Source organism: Cricetulus griseus (genome assembly GCF_003668045.3).
Source record: "Cricetulus griseus strain 17A/GY chromosome 1 unlocalized genomic scaffold, alternate assembly CriGri-PICRH-1.0 chr1_1, whole genome shotgun sequence".
Classification (NCBI taxonomy): domain Eukaryota; kingdom Metazoa; phylum Chordata; class Mammalia; order Rodentia; family Cricetidae; genus Cricetulus; species Cricetulus griseus.
Genome location: NW_023276807.1, coordinates 132,474,427 through 132,488,246, shown reverse-complemented (window position 1 = coordinate 132,488,246; position 13,820 = coordinate 132,474,427). Strand labels below are relative to the sequence as shown.

The following is a 13,820-nucleotide window of genomic DNA, read 5'->3' as shown; positions in this document are numbered from 1 at the left end:
ATGGTTGCATCAACCAGCTGCAGCTTCACCAAGGACAAGGCCATTAAGTTCATCATTGGAAACAGTCGAGGCCACTGCCATCAGGGACATTTCCAAAGCTCATGTCTTAGATGCTTAGCTGTTTCCCAAGCACTGTGAGAAGCTGTGGAACAGCATGAGCTGTGCCATCCATAACAAGGTCAGGAGAACTGATCTCATGGAGCTCAAGACGGATCACCCCCACTGCAGTTTAGACTGGCCTGTGCTGCCTCACAACCTCCCCCAGAGCCTTTAAAACCATGTTCCAGGGGGAATAAAATGGAAATCATATTTTTAAAGGAAGACATGAAGTTAGGAAGAGGGCATTTTGGGGGTATCTCAGGGAGTTTGGGTGAGGGAATGGATATGTTTAAAATATATTGTATACATGTATGAAATTCTCAAAGAATAAGATGAATCATATCATGTGATACACAATCATGCATGCAGGCAAAATACCCATACACTTTTTAAAAATTATATTAAAAAGTTAATATAATAATAATAAGAGGCAGAGCCAGGTGGATCTCCATGAGTTCCAGGCCAGCCTGGTCTACAGAGTGAGTTCTAGGACAGGCTCCAAATCTACAGAGAAGCCCTGTCTTGGAAAAAGAGCAGAATGGAGCTGGGCAGTGATGGTGCACACCTTTAGTCCCAGCACTTGATATCTGTGAGTCTAAGGCCAGTCTTGTCTACAGGGTCAGTTCCAGAACAGCCAGGGCCACACAGAGAAAAGAAAGGAAGAAAGAGAGAGAGAGAAAGAAAAGGAGGGAAGGAGGAACAACAAAGTAGAAGAGAGGAAGCAGATGGAAAACAAGGACAATCACAGACATGCACAATCTCAGAACCTCAGCATAAATCAAACCCCTAAGAGGCAGGATCAACCATGTCACATTGTGCAGAGTCATTCAAGCATGGGACAAAGAGTTGCATGTTTGGACTGGTGAAATTGGCTCGGTGAGTAAAGTTGCTTTGCTGCCAGGCCTGATGGCCTGAGTCCCATCCTTGAAACCCAACTTGGTGAAAGCAAAGGACTAAATCCCTCAAGTTCTCTGACCTCTGCATGTGCACAGTGGCACATCCATGCCTGTGCACATGCAATAAATAAGTTTAAACAGTTTGAATATTTTGGCTAAACACATTTATCGATGAACTTAATGAAAAAATGCTGGTGGAATGATGGGAGCTGAGCAGTTAGTGTGAGGGAGCTTTTTGGAGTTCTTCAGTGAGGGGAACACAATTTAGGGAATTACTTCAACAGGGTTTTTGTGGAAGGTAGAAGGAAGAGCCTTGCATTGTTACTGGTTGGTTGGTTGGTTGGTTAGTTTGTGACACAGTCTCACATAGTCCTGGCTAGATGTAAACTCTCTAGTCAAGGATGACTTTGAACTTGTGATCTTTTCCAGTACTCCCAGTACAGGTGTGCACCACTATACCTGGCTTGTTCTCAGATCTCCCTCACCGCTGTTCTCACCCTCCATCCACACTGATGACCTCACTGTGATAACTGACATTAGGAACTATCAGGATTAATCCTGCCCTGTTTTTCACTATCCTAGGCTGACACTCTGCCTCTCTATAAGGTCCTATTTATCTAAGCTGGTGCATTCTCAAATCCTTATGTCCCAAACCAAAACTCAAAGGACATCAGCAGCAAGAGTCCTGTATCTTCAACTTTCTCTTTGAATACTCCATTCACTGAAACCTGGAACTTCCTAAGGGCTTTCTATTGCTCGAAATGGAAGCGCTCTTTCACATCTCCTCTAACCAAAGACTAGAAAGGTGAAGTAAGCATGGTCCCAGTGTCCTATTTTTACTGCTGTACAATTCTGTCTCCCTAAAATTCCGAATTCAATGGACCTATGACACACACCTACCTGTAATCCCACCTAGAAGGTGGAGACATAAGGCCCAGGAGTTCCCCTGCCTCACAGTAAGATTTAGGTTAGCCCTGCATTTATTTGTTTGTTTTTTAAGACAGGGTTTCACTGTATTGTGTAGCCCTACCTGTTCTGGATCTCACTCTGGAGACCAGGCTGGCCTGGAAATCAGAGATCCTCTTACCTCTGTCTCCTGAGTGCTGGGATTAAAGGTGTGTGCCACTTCTGCCTGGCTTTGTTTTTTAAAAGAATCAAGATCGATAATTTGTATGGCATCTTCTGCTGCATTAGTAACTTCCCAAATGTGTTCTGTCGTTCCCTCTTCATTTCTGTCTCCATGTTATGTTATCACCCCTCCTATCCTCCCTTTTTGACAAAGATTGATGCTAATGGGACCCAAGGCTTTGTGAGTGCTAAACGTAGTTTATCGATGAACTGGACCCCAGCCCCAAAACAACGTTTTTGACTCTTGAACCTTAACAATATGTGTCAAAAGTGAGAAAGAAAGGTTTGAGGACTCTTGGTTAATTATAGGGGAGTTCTCAAAGCCTGAACCCATTTACTTGGCACCGGGAACTTTATGCCTGGATTATGGGTCCCAGGAAGGTTTCCTTTGTTTGAAAGGCAAGCCTTCCTTATTATAACAGGCTAGTCTCAGGCAAATCACTTTTAGAAAGGGTGTTTGTAGAATTCGACAAGCTAGGAATGGCTTCCCTAAAATGCATTTGTCCAAAGCAAAACTAACTTTTACAGTCAGAAGTAAGAAGTTTCAGGATAGAGAGATGGCTCAGTGGGTAAGAACACTCACAGAGAAAGCATGAGGGCCAGAGTTCAGATCTCAACACCCATATAAAAAGCCGGGCCTGTTCATGCTGTGGAAGGTGGAGAGATAAGGAACACTGTGGTTTCCTGCCCAGCAGCCTAGCTCCAGCTTCAGTGACACAACCTCTAAGGAATAAAGCCAAGAGTAATAGAGCAGAATGCTGGATGCCCTCTGACTTCCCACAGGGTACATCACGCACACACACACACACACACACACACACACACACACACACACACACACACACACACACACACACACACACACACACAACACACACACACACAGAGAGAGAGAGAGAGCAGAATGCTGGATATCCTCTGGCCTCCCACAGGGGAGGGAGGGAGGGAGGGAGGGAGGGAGAGAGAGAGAGAGAGAGAGAGAGAGAGAGAGAGAGAGAGAGGAGAGAGAGAGAGAGAGAGGAGAATATGCTGGATGTCCTTGGACCACACGTTTCATCCTTGGTGTGGTATAGGGAGGGGGGAATGGGGACACAGGATGGGACAGGATGATGAGTTTACCAAGATCTGTATTAACCTTTACTTTCAAACACCTCTAGAAACTGTTGTTCTTCTGAATCTCAATGGCTGTTGGCTTAGCCATGCTACCTTCAGCTGTGGATGACTAAAGTGACCTTTCCAAGTTCACTTTTCATCCCTCTAACCACTCTATGTCTTCTAGTTAATGACTGTTTTCCTTAGGAGCTAAGCTATCTCAACCTGAGGAGACAGCCATGAACTACTTACTCTCTTAAGTATGCTCTCTGTATCTATCCATCTTTTTAGTTTTCTCTATTTTTTGAGTCAGGGTATTGTTATTCAGGCTGGCTATATAGCTGAAGATGGCCCTGATCCTCTTGCCTCGTCTTGCCCCCATCACCATGTCTTGAGTGCTAGGAGATCTATTATCTGTCTTCATAAAGTCTATGTCTTTAGCTGTGCCTGGTGGCACACCTTTAATTCTAGCACGAAGGAAGCAGAGGAAGGCAGATTTCTGAGTTCAAGACCAGCCTGGTCTACATAGTGAGCTACAGATCAGCTTGGTCTACACAGAAAGACCCTGTCTCAATAAATATGTTGTAATTTTGCATTTATTTGTGTGATTATTTGATATTTCCCAATAAAACAAAATTAATATTTACAAAGACAAGGAATGTGGCATTCTTTACTCACAAGGAGGGTCCCAGTGACAGACAGTCCTGTCACTCAGTAAACACTTGATGGAAAACTCTTGTTAAATGTATAAAAAAAACAATGTAAAAAAATTTTAACTGTTCTTTCCGCTATTGGTGCCTGTGGAGGCCTGCTGGGAACAGGATTTTTTTTTTTTTTTTTTTTTGAAACAGTGTTTCTCGTGGCTTTGGAGGCTGACCTGGAACTCAATCTGTAGACTAGGCTGGCCTCAAACACACAGAGATCTGCCTGCCTCTGCCTCCCGAGTGCTGGGATTAAAAGCATGTGCCGCCAACGCCTGGTGGAACAGGACTTCTAAAAGGCAAACAGTCTTCTGGAAGACTGTGGTGCAAGGCCATTTTTGCTGGCTATATGTAAGGTCTCTGTAACCAGAGAGAGCACACAGCTTTTCTTAAAATTGAAGGTGTTTATGTCCCGAGATGAAACAGAATTCTACTTGGGCAAGAGATGTGCTTATGTGTATAAAGCAAAAAACAACACAGTGATACCCGGAGGCAAACCAAACAAAACCAGAGTGATCTGGGGAAAAGTAACTCAACTCGGGCCCATGGAAACCCTTGCCATGGTTTGTGCCCAATTCCAAAGCAATCTTGCTGCAAAGGCCATTGGACATAGAATCCGTGTAATGCTGTACCCTTCCAGGATTTAAACTAATGAAAAGTAAATAAATAAAAGTGGATTTGTGCTCTTATAAAAAAATTAACCAAAAAAATTTTATTAAATAATTAATTTAAAAATCTTTTGCTGGGCAGTGGTGGCATGCACCTTTAATCTCAGCACTCACTAGGCCAGCCTGGTCTAGAGAGCTACGGAACAGTTCCAGGACAGCCAGGGCTACACAAAGAAACCCTGTCTTGAAAAAGTAAACCCAAGCAAAGAAAACAATTGTGATACCATGTGGAAGATCACCACATAACCACATAAAGCAGATGAAGATGACATGATGGAGAGTTCCTGGAAAGAAGCTGTGTTTGCAAAAACTGACTGACTAGAACTTGAGCGGTGTGGAGAGGTTGGAATGTTGCAGGTCAAGAGCTGAATTACAGTTTATCTTGAGCTATCTTTAGCCTCCTAAATAGCCATTCCTTGCCCTTCTCTATGTTGGACCTAACATCCTGCAACAGCACAAAAAAGGTTTGGAATGTGTCAACTTAGCTGACCACTCAGAAGCTAGGGATGTTATTAGGTAGTTTCTGAGGTCTTTAGGCAAGATCTCTCCACTTGGCCTTCAGCTGTATTTGAAAAGTTTCCCGATTTATAACCTGGGCTCTCTGCAAGAGCAGTAAATGTTTTAACTGCTGAGCCTTGTCTTCAGTACACCCACCTCTTTGAGACAAGGTCTTATCATACTGTACAGGCTGGACTGGAAGGAGCTATGTAGACCACTCTGGCCTGGAACTCACAGAGATCTGCCTGCTTCTGCCTCCTGAGTGCTGAGATTGAAGGCGTGCACCAGCATGCCAGGCCCATTTTATTTCTTTGTAAGCCCCTAATTCCTTAGAAGAAGATTTGCATATAAAGCAGGTGGAAGGGACTTAAAGGGAGCTAGATTCTTATGTCTGTCTCTGCAATCAATCTGCTAGCCACACAATCACAGCAGAGCCTATGGCAAAGTCTTGAATACACTTGTGAAAGAACAGGTACAAAACTAAATAAGGCATTATGAAAATGTTTTGTCTTCATGAGTCTTCTTTTGGTTTTTTGAGACAGGGTTTGTTCTGCATAACAGCAGGCTTAGTTGCCCTGGAACTAGCTCTGTAGATCAGGCTGGTCTTGAACTCACAGAGATCTGCCTGCCTCTGCCTCCCAAGTGTGGGAGTGTGCCAACACCTCCCAGCCTGATTCATGGGCTGGCAAGATGGCTCAGCTTGTTGTGGGGTATTCACCAGAGAAGACTGCTCGAAATGCACTTAATGGGCTTAACCTAATGGAAAGCCTTTTATTGGCCGGCTATTGATTACACTGGGTGTAATTTAGAAAAGAGAAATTAGCCGGGCATTGGTGGCGCATGCCTTTAATCCCAGCATTCGGGAGACAGAGGCAGACGGATCTCTGTGAGTTCGAGATCAGCGTGGTCTACAAGAGCTAGTTCCAGGATAGCCTCCAAAGCCACGGAGAAACCTTGTCTCGGAAAAAAAAAAAAAAAAAAAAAGGAAAGAAAAGAAAAGAAAAGAAAATTATTTAGAGAAAGAGAGAATACATGTGTACACGCTCATGCTAGAGTATGTGTACTTTCATGTTGATCAGAGGACAACCTAACTTGTGGGAGTCAGTTCTGTCCACCATGTGGCCTTCAGGGATCAAGCCTAAGTCACCACTTGGCAGTAAGCACCTTTACCAGTGTAACAGGGTAAAGTTACATTGTGCAGCCCTGGACCTTTCTCAGGGTGAGCTTTTAAGTACAAAAGTGGATCTGATACCCTCACACAGACATACATGCAGGCCAAACACCAATACACACAAATTTAAAAACAAAAAACAAAAAACAAAAAAAACACTGATATGGTTGACAAGCTTAAATGCAAAGGCCATTTGTTTCCAGTCAAGCACGGCTACTTGTTTTTTAAACTCTGTTTGAATCTCTTAGAAAAGGGAATATTTGTAGGAATAATTTTTCTTTTTCTCCACCCCCCAGATGGATTTCTTTGTATAGGCCAGGCTATCATGGAACTTGCTCTGTAGACTAGGCTGACTTCAAACTCACAGATCCACCTGTTTTTACCTCCCAAATGCTATGATTAAAGCATGTGCCACCACCATCACCCAGCAGAAATGATTATTCTAAATTTAAAGAAGTACTTGTTTATAACTTGCATTTACAAATTAAACTTTGTTTCAGCCTGTAACCAAGTTAGGAGGTAATGTGCTTTCAGACACACTCTGCTTACATGCTGTTATAAATTAATTGGCCTTTAAGAAAAATTGTTGCAGAACAGCCAGGACTGTTTCAGGAAGAAACCCTGTCTGAAAAACAATACAACTGTAATTAATCTTAACTATGCTTTGGACTCCTGGAAGCATAGATTTGCTTTTACCATGTTCCCCATTTCTCTGTGACTTACACATGCCCTTCACTCAGAATAATGTGTGTGAATAAGATGTAGTGACTGTTATTCTCCAGGCATTGAAAGCAATGCTCATCCACAAAATAGGTTGAAAACAATATGTGGGCATAGATGGGTAACATTTGATTGTGGCTTTGTGTGATGTTCTGAGTCAACAGAATGAGAAAAGCTTTCCTATTACGAAACTCCTGTAAAAGATTGACTAAGACTAGCCCGGCATTGGTGGTGCATGCCTTTAATCCCAGCACCCAGGAGGCAGAGGCAGGCAGATCTCTGAGTTCAAGACCAGCCTGGTCTACAGACTAAGACAAAAGTACCTCATTCCCTCAACAAATACAGCTGCCTAAACAAGACCTGAACAAATATAACAACAGTGTTAACATGGAAGGGAAAATCTTAACGGGGCTCCACCCCTAGACAAGGGACGTAAAGACAACTAAGGAATGCTGAGAGCTTCCTAGTTTTTTAACCAATACCAAGTGGTCAGCCCTGAAATCATATATACCTGTAACACTAAATAGACTCAGTAGGTTTACACACACATGCAAAGTGTGTAAGAATAATGATGAATGAGAGGCTATGACACCGAGAGTGAGCCAGGAGGTACATGGTAGGAGCTGGGGGGAGGGGAAGAAGGGGGAAATGGTTATATTTTAATTTTAAAAGCACTTAGGAGGTAGGCATAGGCAGATCTCTGTAAGTTCATGGCCAGCCTGGGCTACAAAACAAGTTCTAGGACAGGACAGTCAGGGCAGTTACATAGAGAATCTGGTCTAAAAAACAAAACAAAATAAAACAAAAACCTGATAAATAAACTAAAAATTCCCTCATTTTCCATACTATATTTGTTGTTTAGTTCAATAGAGAGAATGACATTTGTTCAAGAGATCAGAGCTCTTTTAAAAAGAACCCAAGCGTATTCTTGAGTAACCAACACCAGGGTTTTTCTTTTATGTGGCACTGCTTCCCCAAATATTATCTTAGTTGGCAATTTTGGCTCTTTTAGTTGTGGGTTTTTTGTTTTGTTTTGTTTTTGAGAGAGGGTCTCCTGTAGCCCAGGCTGGCTTGAAACTTTATGTAGATCAGGTTGGCCTCAACATGTGGTAATTCTCTGACCTCTGCCTTGTGACTACTGGGATTTTAGGCTTGTCCCACCATACCAGGTCCAACAGAAGTGTTTGTTTGTTTTCACTTGAGCCGGCAGAAAACAAACTAGATTTTGAGGTGTGCTGGCTAGTTTTATGCATGCTACAGTCACCTGAAAGAATCCGAGATTGAGAAAATGCCTCCATAAGATCATACTGTCGGCAAGTTCGTAGGACATTTTCTTACTCTTGAGGGGGAGAGCCCATCCATTGTGGTGGTGCCACTCCTGGGCTGGTGGCCTTGGGTTCTATTAAAAAGCAGGCTGAGCAAGCCATGGGGAGCAACCCAAAAAGCAGCACCCTCCACAGCCTCTGCATCAGCTCCTGTCTCCATGTTCCTGCTCAGTTTGAGTTCCTTGGCTTCCTCCATGGATATGTAAGCCAAATAAACCTTTTCCTCCCCAAGTTGCTTTTGGCCATGATGTTTCAATCACAGCAACAGAAACCCTAAGGCATGAGGTGAAGGGCTTTTTTAATTTTCCTTGTTTTCTATCCTGCCCTACTAGCCAGTGAGCTTTTCTGTCTTCCATCTCTGGACCAGTGTTGACACACAATAGAAACTGTAAATTCTTGCATGGTGAATGAACTTCATTGGCTATACGAATCCCTACAGGATCTGTTACACTTCTTACAAACTTCAGCTACTTTTCTTTCTCTTTCTTTCTCTCTTTCTTTCTTTCTTTCTTTCTTTTTCTTTCTTTCTTTCTTTCTTTCTTTCTTTCTTTCTTTCTTTCTTTCTTTCTTTCTTACTTTTGAGACAGGGTTTCTCTGTGTAGCTTTGGAGCCTATCCTGGCACTTGCTCTGGAGACCAGGCTGGCCTCAAACTCACAGATATCCGCCTGCCTCTGCCTCCCAAGTGCTGGAATTAAAGGTGTGTGCCACCAACACCCATCGATGCTACTTTGCTTTCTATTGTGATTAAGATTATGACCAAAGCAACCTGGGGAAGAAAAGTTTATTTGACTTAAATGTCCCATCACATCACAGTCTGTCACTGAGGGAAAGCAAGTCAGGAACTCAACCTGAAACCTGGAGGCAGGAACTGAAATAGCCATGGAAGAATGGTACTTCCTGGAAGAATGCTATTTACTGGCTTTCTCCCCTGGTTCACATTCAGCTACCTTTTAAATACTTATCAGGACCACCTGGCTAAGTGTAGCATCCCCCTTCCACAGTGGACTGGACCATTCCATAGCAATCATTAATGAAGAAAATGCAAATGAGCACTCAGGAGGTAGAGACAGGTGGACCTCTGTGGATTTTCCAGGAAAGCCTGGTGTACATGCAAGTTTCAGGTAAACTAGGGCAACATAGTGAGACCCCCTCCCACACTTGCCTATAGGCCAATATGAGAGAGGTATTTTCAGTTGAGGGTTCCTCTTCATATATGGTGCTAGTTTGTGTCAGGTTGACAAAAAACTAACCAGCATTCACCATTTTTTTTAGAGTTGCCACCATGAGCCTATCAAAGTAAATTATAACTTCATTTATTTATCAGTTTTTTTGAGATTTTTTTGTGCAGCCCTGGTTGTCCTGGAACTCAGAGATCCCCTTACCCCTGACTCCTGAGTGCTGGGACTAAAGGCAAGTGCCTCCACCTCCCAGGTGTAAATTATAACTGTAAAAAAATATTTTTGATGTGGGCGTTCGTTGTGCATGCCTTTAATCCCAGCACTTGTGGGGCAGAGGTAGGCGGATCTCTGTGAGTTCAAGACCAGCCTGGTCTACAGAGTGAGTTCCAGGACAGCCTCCAAAGCTACAGAGAAACCCTGTCTCGAAAAACAAAAACAAAAACAAAAATTTTTTTTTGAGTGTGCACATGTGAGTCCATGTGCATGCACCCAGGTCAACAGCTGATGCTTGCCTCTTGCTCTCACTTTATTTTTAAAAATAACTTTTAGGCAATTTCATACTTGTAAGACCCCCGGAAGCTCAGGCCTCCAGGATCTCAGCCCAGGACCTCGGTCACCCCAATCACCAGGCAGATTCAAAAACTTGATGCAAACTGCACGAGGCTTTATTATAGTTGTTTAATGAGCTAACCCCATGTTAGCTCGGGCCTTCCATCCATCCACCATGGCGAAAGGCTAGAAAAGACAGCTCGAAGCGTTTGCATAGAGATCTTATAGGGGAGTGTCTAGGGGTACACACAGGCTCAGGATTGGTGTGCCTCCAGGCTGGGAGGGTTTGCCCTGTGTTGATTGGTCAACTGGTTGACCTCCTAGTGACTAAGGCAAGGTCACACAAGCATGTTCGGCTGTTATGGCTGCTGAAATGGGGAGCTGGTCCCTTCAGGATATAATGTATTTTAATCATACTCACCTGTCATTCCTATCTGTTATAATGGGAACCATCACTTTATTTTTTGAGATTCAAATTCACATTTTATCTTTAAACATACACCACCTGAAAATGCAAAAAAAAAATATGTTAGTGGGCTACAGAAATCTTGTCTTTCCTTGAGGACAATTGAGAAGTGAGATTGCCCCAGCCCACTGTATAATGAAATGTATGTTGACTGTGTTGGTTAGTTTTTTTCTTTTGTTAGACCCCCGGAAAAACTCAGGCCTCAGGGGTCTCAGCCCATGACCGAAGTCACCCCAATCACCAGGCAGATTCGAGAGCTTGATGCAAACTGCATGAGGCTTTATTGTTTTTTAACGAGCTAACCCCACGTTAGCTCGGTTCTTTCACCTACCCGCCATGGTGGATGGCTAGCAAAGACAGCTTGAACCGGCTGCCGAGAGATCTTGTATGGTATCATAAGGGGAGTGTCTAGGGGTACGCACAGGCTCAGGATTGGTGTGCCTCCAGGCTTGGTGGGTTTGCCCTGTGTTGATTGGCCAACTGGTTGTTATGGCCCATAGGCCCTCCCAGGGTGGTTGCTATGCCCTGCAAGTCATTGCTGTGCGCTTGTCTGTAAAGTACACCCAGAGCCATAAAGCATAGCGCCACCAGCTAACTTCTGATTGGCTCCTTGCCACAAGGTAGGCATCTGACCTCTTAGTGACCAAGGCAAGGTCATAGGGAGCAGAGTTACTGTCATGGCTGCCGAAATGGGGGGCTGGTCCCTTCACTTTTTTCTTTTTTTGGTTTTTCGAGACAGGGTTTCTCTGTGTCTTTGGAACTAGCTCTTGTAGACCAGGCTGGCCACGAACTCACAGAGATCTGCCTGCCTCTGCCTCTCAACTGCTGGCACTAAAGGCGTGCACCACCACCGCCCAGTGATTAGTTTTTTCAGTTTCACATAAATTAGGGTCATCTTCCGAAGAGTGAACCTCAGCTGAGGAATGGCCTCCATCTGACTGACCTCTAGATTACCTATAAGGGTCTTCTTGATTAATGATATGGGAGGTCCCAGCCCACGGTGGTGGCACCACTCTTGAACAGGTGGTCCTGAATTGTAAGAGAAATCAAACTGAGCAAACCGGGGAGAGCAAACCAATAAGCAGCATCTTCCTTGGTTCTGCATCAGTTCTTGCCTCCTGCTTTCTACACTCGAGTTTCTGTCCTGACTTCCTTTGCCCGAATACTGTTAACCTTGTAACCTGCAAGGTGAAACTAACCTCTTTCTTCATGAGTTGCTTTTGGTCAGTTTTTAGTCACAGAAACAAAGCAGCAAGCTAGGAAGGACACAGATTGGTTCAAGACAGTGGGCACTGTTGTTACAGATCTGGCTATCACTTTATTTTTTTGAGACAGAGTCTCTCATGGAACATAGAGCTTACCAATTTGGCGAGACTCTCTGGTCAGCAAGACCCAGGGTTCCTCTTGATTGATTTTATAAGTCTGGCCCAGATGCTTTTTTTTTTTTTTTAAGGTTTTATTTTTTAATTCTACCTGTGTGTCTGTGTCCCTATGGGTACTTGTACCTGTCTTTGGGGTTGGGTTTGCAGGTGGTTGTAAGTTGTAAGCACCACTGAAGCAGGTGCTGGGAACTGAACTAGGATTCCCTACAAGAGCAGTATTTGTTCGAGATCAGCCTGGTCTATAAGAGCTAGTTCCAGGACAGCCTCCAAAGCCGCAGAGAAACCCTGTCTCGAAAAACCAAAAAAAAAAAAAAAAAAAAAAAAAAAAAAAGAGCAGTATTCACTCTGAACTACAGAGATACCTTTCTAGTCCCTGCACTTGGCTTTTCACTTGTACACTGGGGACCTCAACTTAGGTTCTTATGTTTGCATGGCAAGCACTTAGCCGGCTGAGCCATCTGTGACATTTTAATGTGCTTACAAATTTTCCTAATTACTTTTCCCATGACGTACAGTCAAGCACTACATAACATCATTTGGTCAAGGACTGACTTCATATAGGGTGGTCCCATATTATATTGGGTACTGATGTCATTGCCATCGTATTTCATGTAACTAATACATGTAATACAATGACGTGGCAAAACAAACTTAACACATTTCTCAGAACATATCACCACCAAAGAGAGACAGGTCATTGTGCCTGGCTTTTCCCCTTTTTTGATTTCAGGCTGAAGATGATATTGAAGTAGCAAAAGAAACAAAACAGCTCTTCACATTAAAAGTCCGGGTGGCACTAATCATGATTCCTGGAAGGCCAAGCTAGGGCAAGTTCAAGGGCAGTCTGACCTATACAGAGAGTTCCAGATCAGCCACCTCTACACAGCCAGACTTTCTCTCAAAAGACTTGCAGGGGCAGGCTAGGTAGTTTTAAGTTTTACTTTTTTTTTTTTTTTTTTTTTTTTTTTGGTAGGAGTACAAATATCTGTGTGCATGCCACATGTGTCTGGGGCTTGCGGAGGCCTTAAGGTGGTCCCATAGTGCTGGAAGTTCGAGGAAGCTTTGAGTCACCCGATGTGGGTCCTGAGCCTTCTCCCCAAGGGGCAGTTTTACTCATTTTATGCATTTGTAAGGATTGGGGACAAAGTTCAGCCGTAGGGTGCTTATCTACCAGGCACAAGTCTGAGTTGAATCTCTAGTACCACAAACAAAACACGCCAATGCACTTAAACATTTCTACTTTGCATACGCCTTACTATGGATCATGTAGACACTCTCCCGTCTAGAATTTGGTTGGGAGGTTTTCCTGGAAAATACGCCCTTAGGCGTGGGCGCCGGGGTTCTCTAGCCAGGGACCAGGGGGGAGACACTGGTCCAGTCATGTTGGAATTCAGCGTCCTTTCGACTTGAGGCGTTTCCTTTCCAGACCCCGCGCCATCGGGGTGGGACGTGACTAAACTCTGGGCAGCTGTCTGGAGGGCGCGGCGGCCCAGGGGACTGCAGGGTGTGGGAGGGCAGCGACGGCAGACCAGCAGAGGCCAGGGGGGTGAGAACCGAGGCTCAGGCTCCAGGATGAGCCGAAGGCCGGAAAACCAGAGGATCTTCCTGTGGGCTCGGCCCGCAATGCGCCCTGTGCTCCACGTCCACGGGCGGCTCACTTGGCACACGCCAACCTTTCTCACCCCAGATTCCAAGACCACGGGACAGGGAAGGAACATGGACCACGACGCCTAGGCCGACAGCAGGCAGCCTAGGGGAAACCCACCACACATGCAGCCACGCCCAGCGCCGCTCAGCGGGGCGGGGGCGGGGCCGGTGAGTTGGCTCGAGCCGATTCGTCCGTCTCAGCAGGGGGCGTGATCGTACATTTCGGGCTCCGCCCTTTTTGCCGCCCTGGGTCCTGAAGGAAATAGAGGCCTGCCCGGGGGCCTGGAGCGGAGGGAGGC

General features: G+C 44.6%; 1 pseudogene; it reads left to right on the top strand.

Moving 5' to 3' along the window:
- Positions 1 to 4,598, top strand: LOC113832746 (annotated as a pseudogene).
- Positions 4,599 to 13,820: the final 9,222 nt, after the last annotated feature.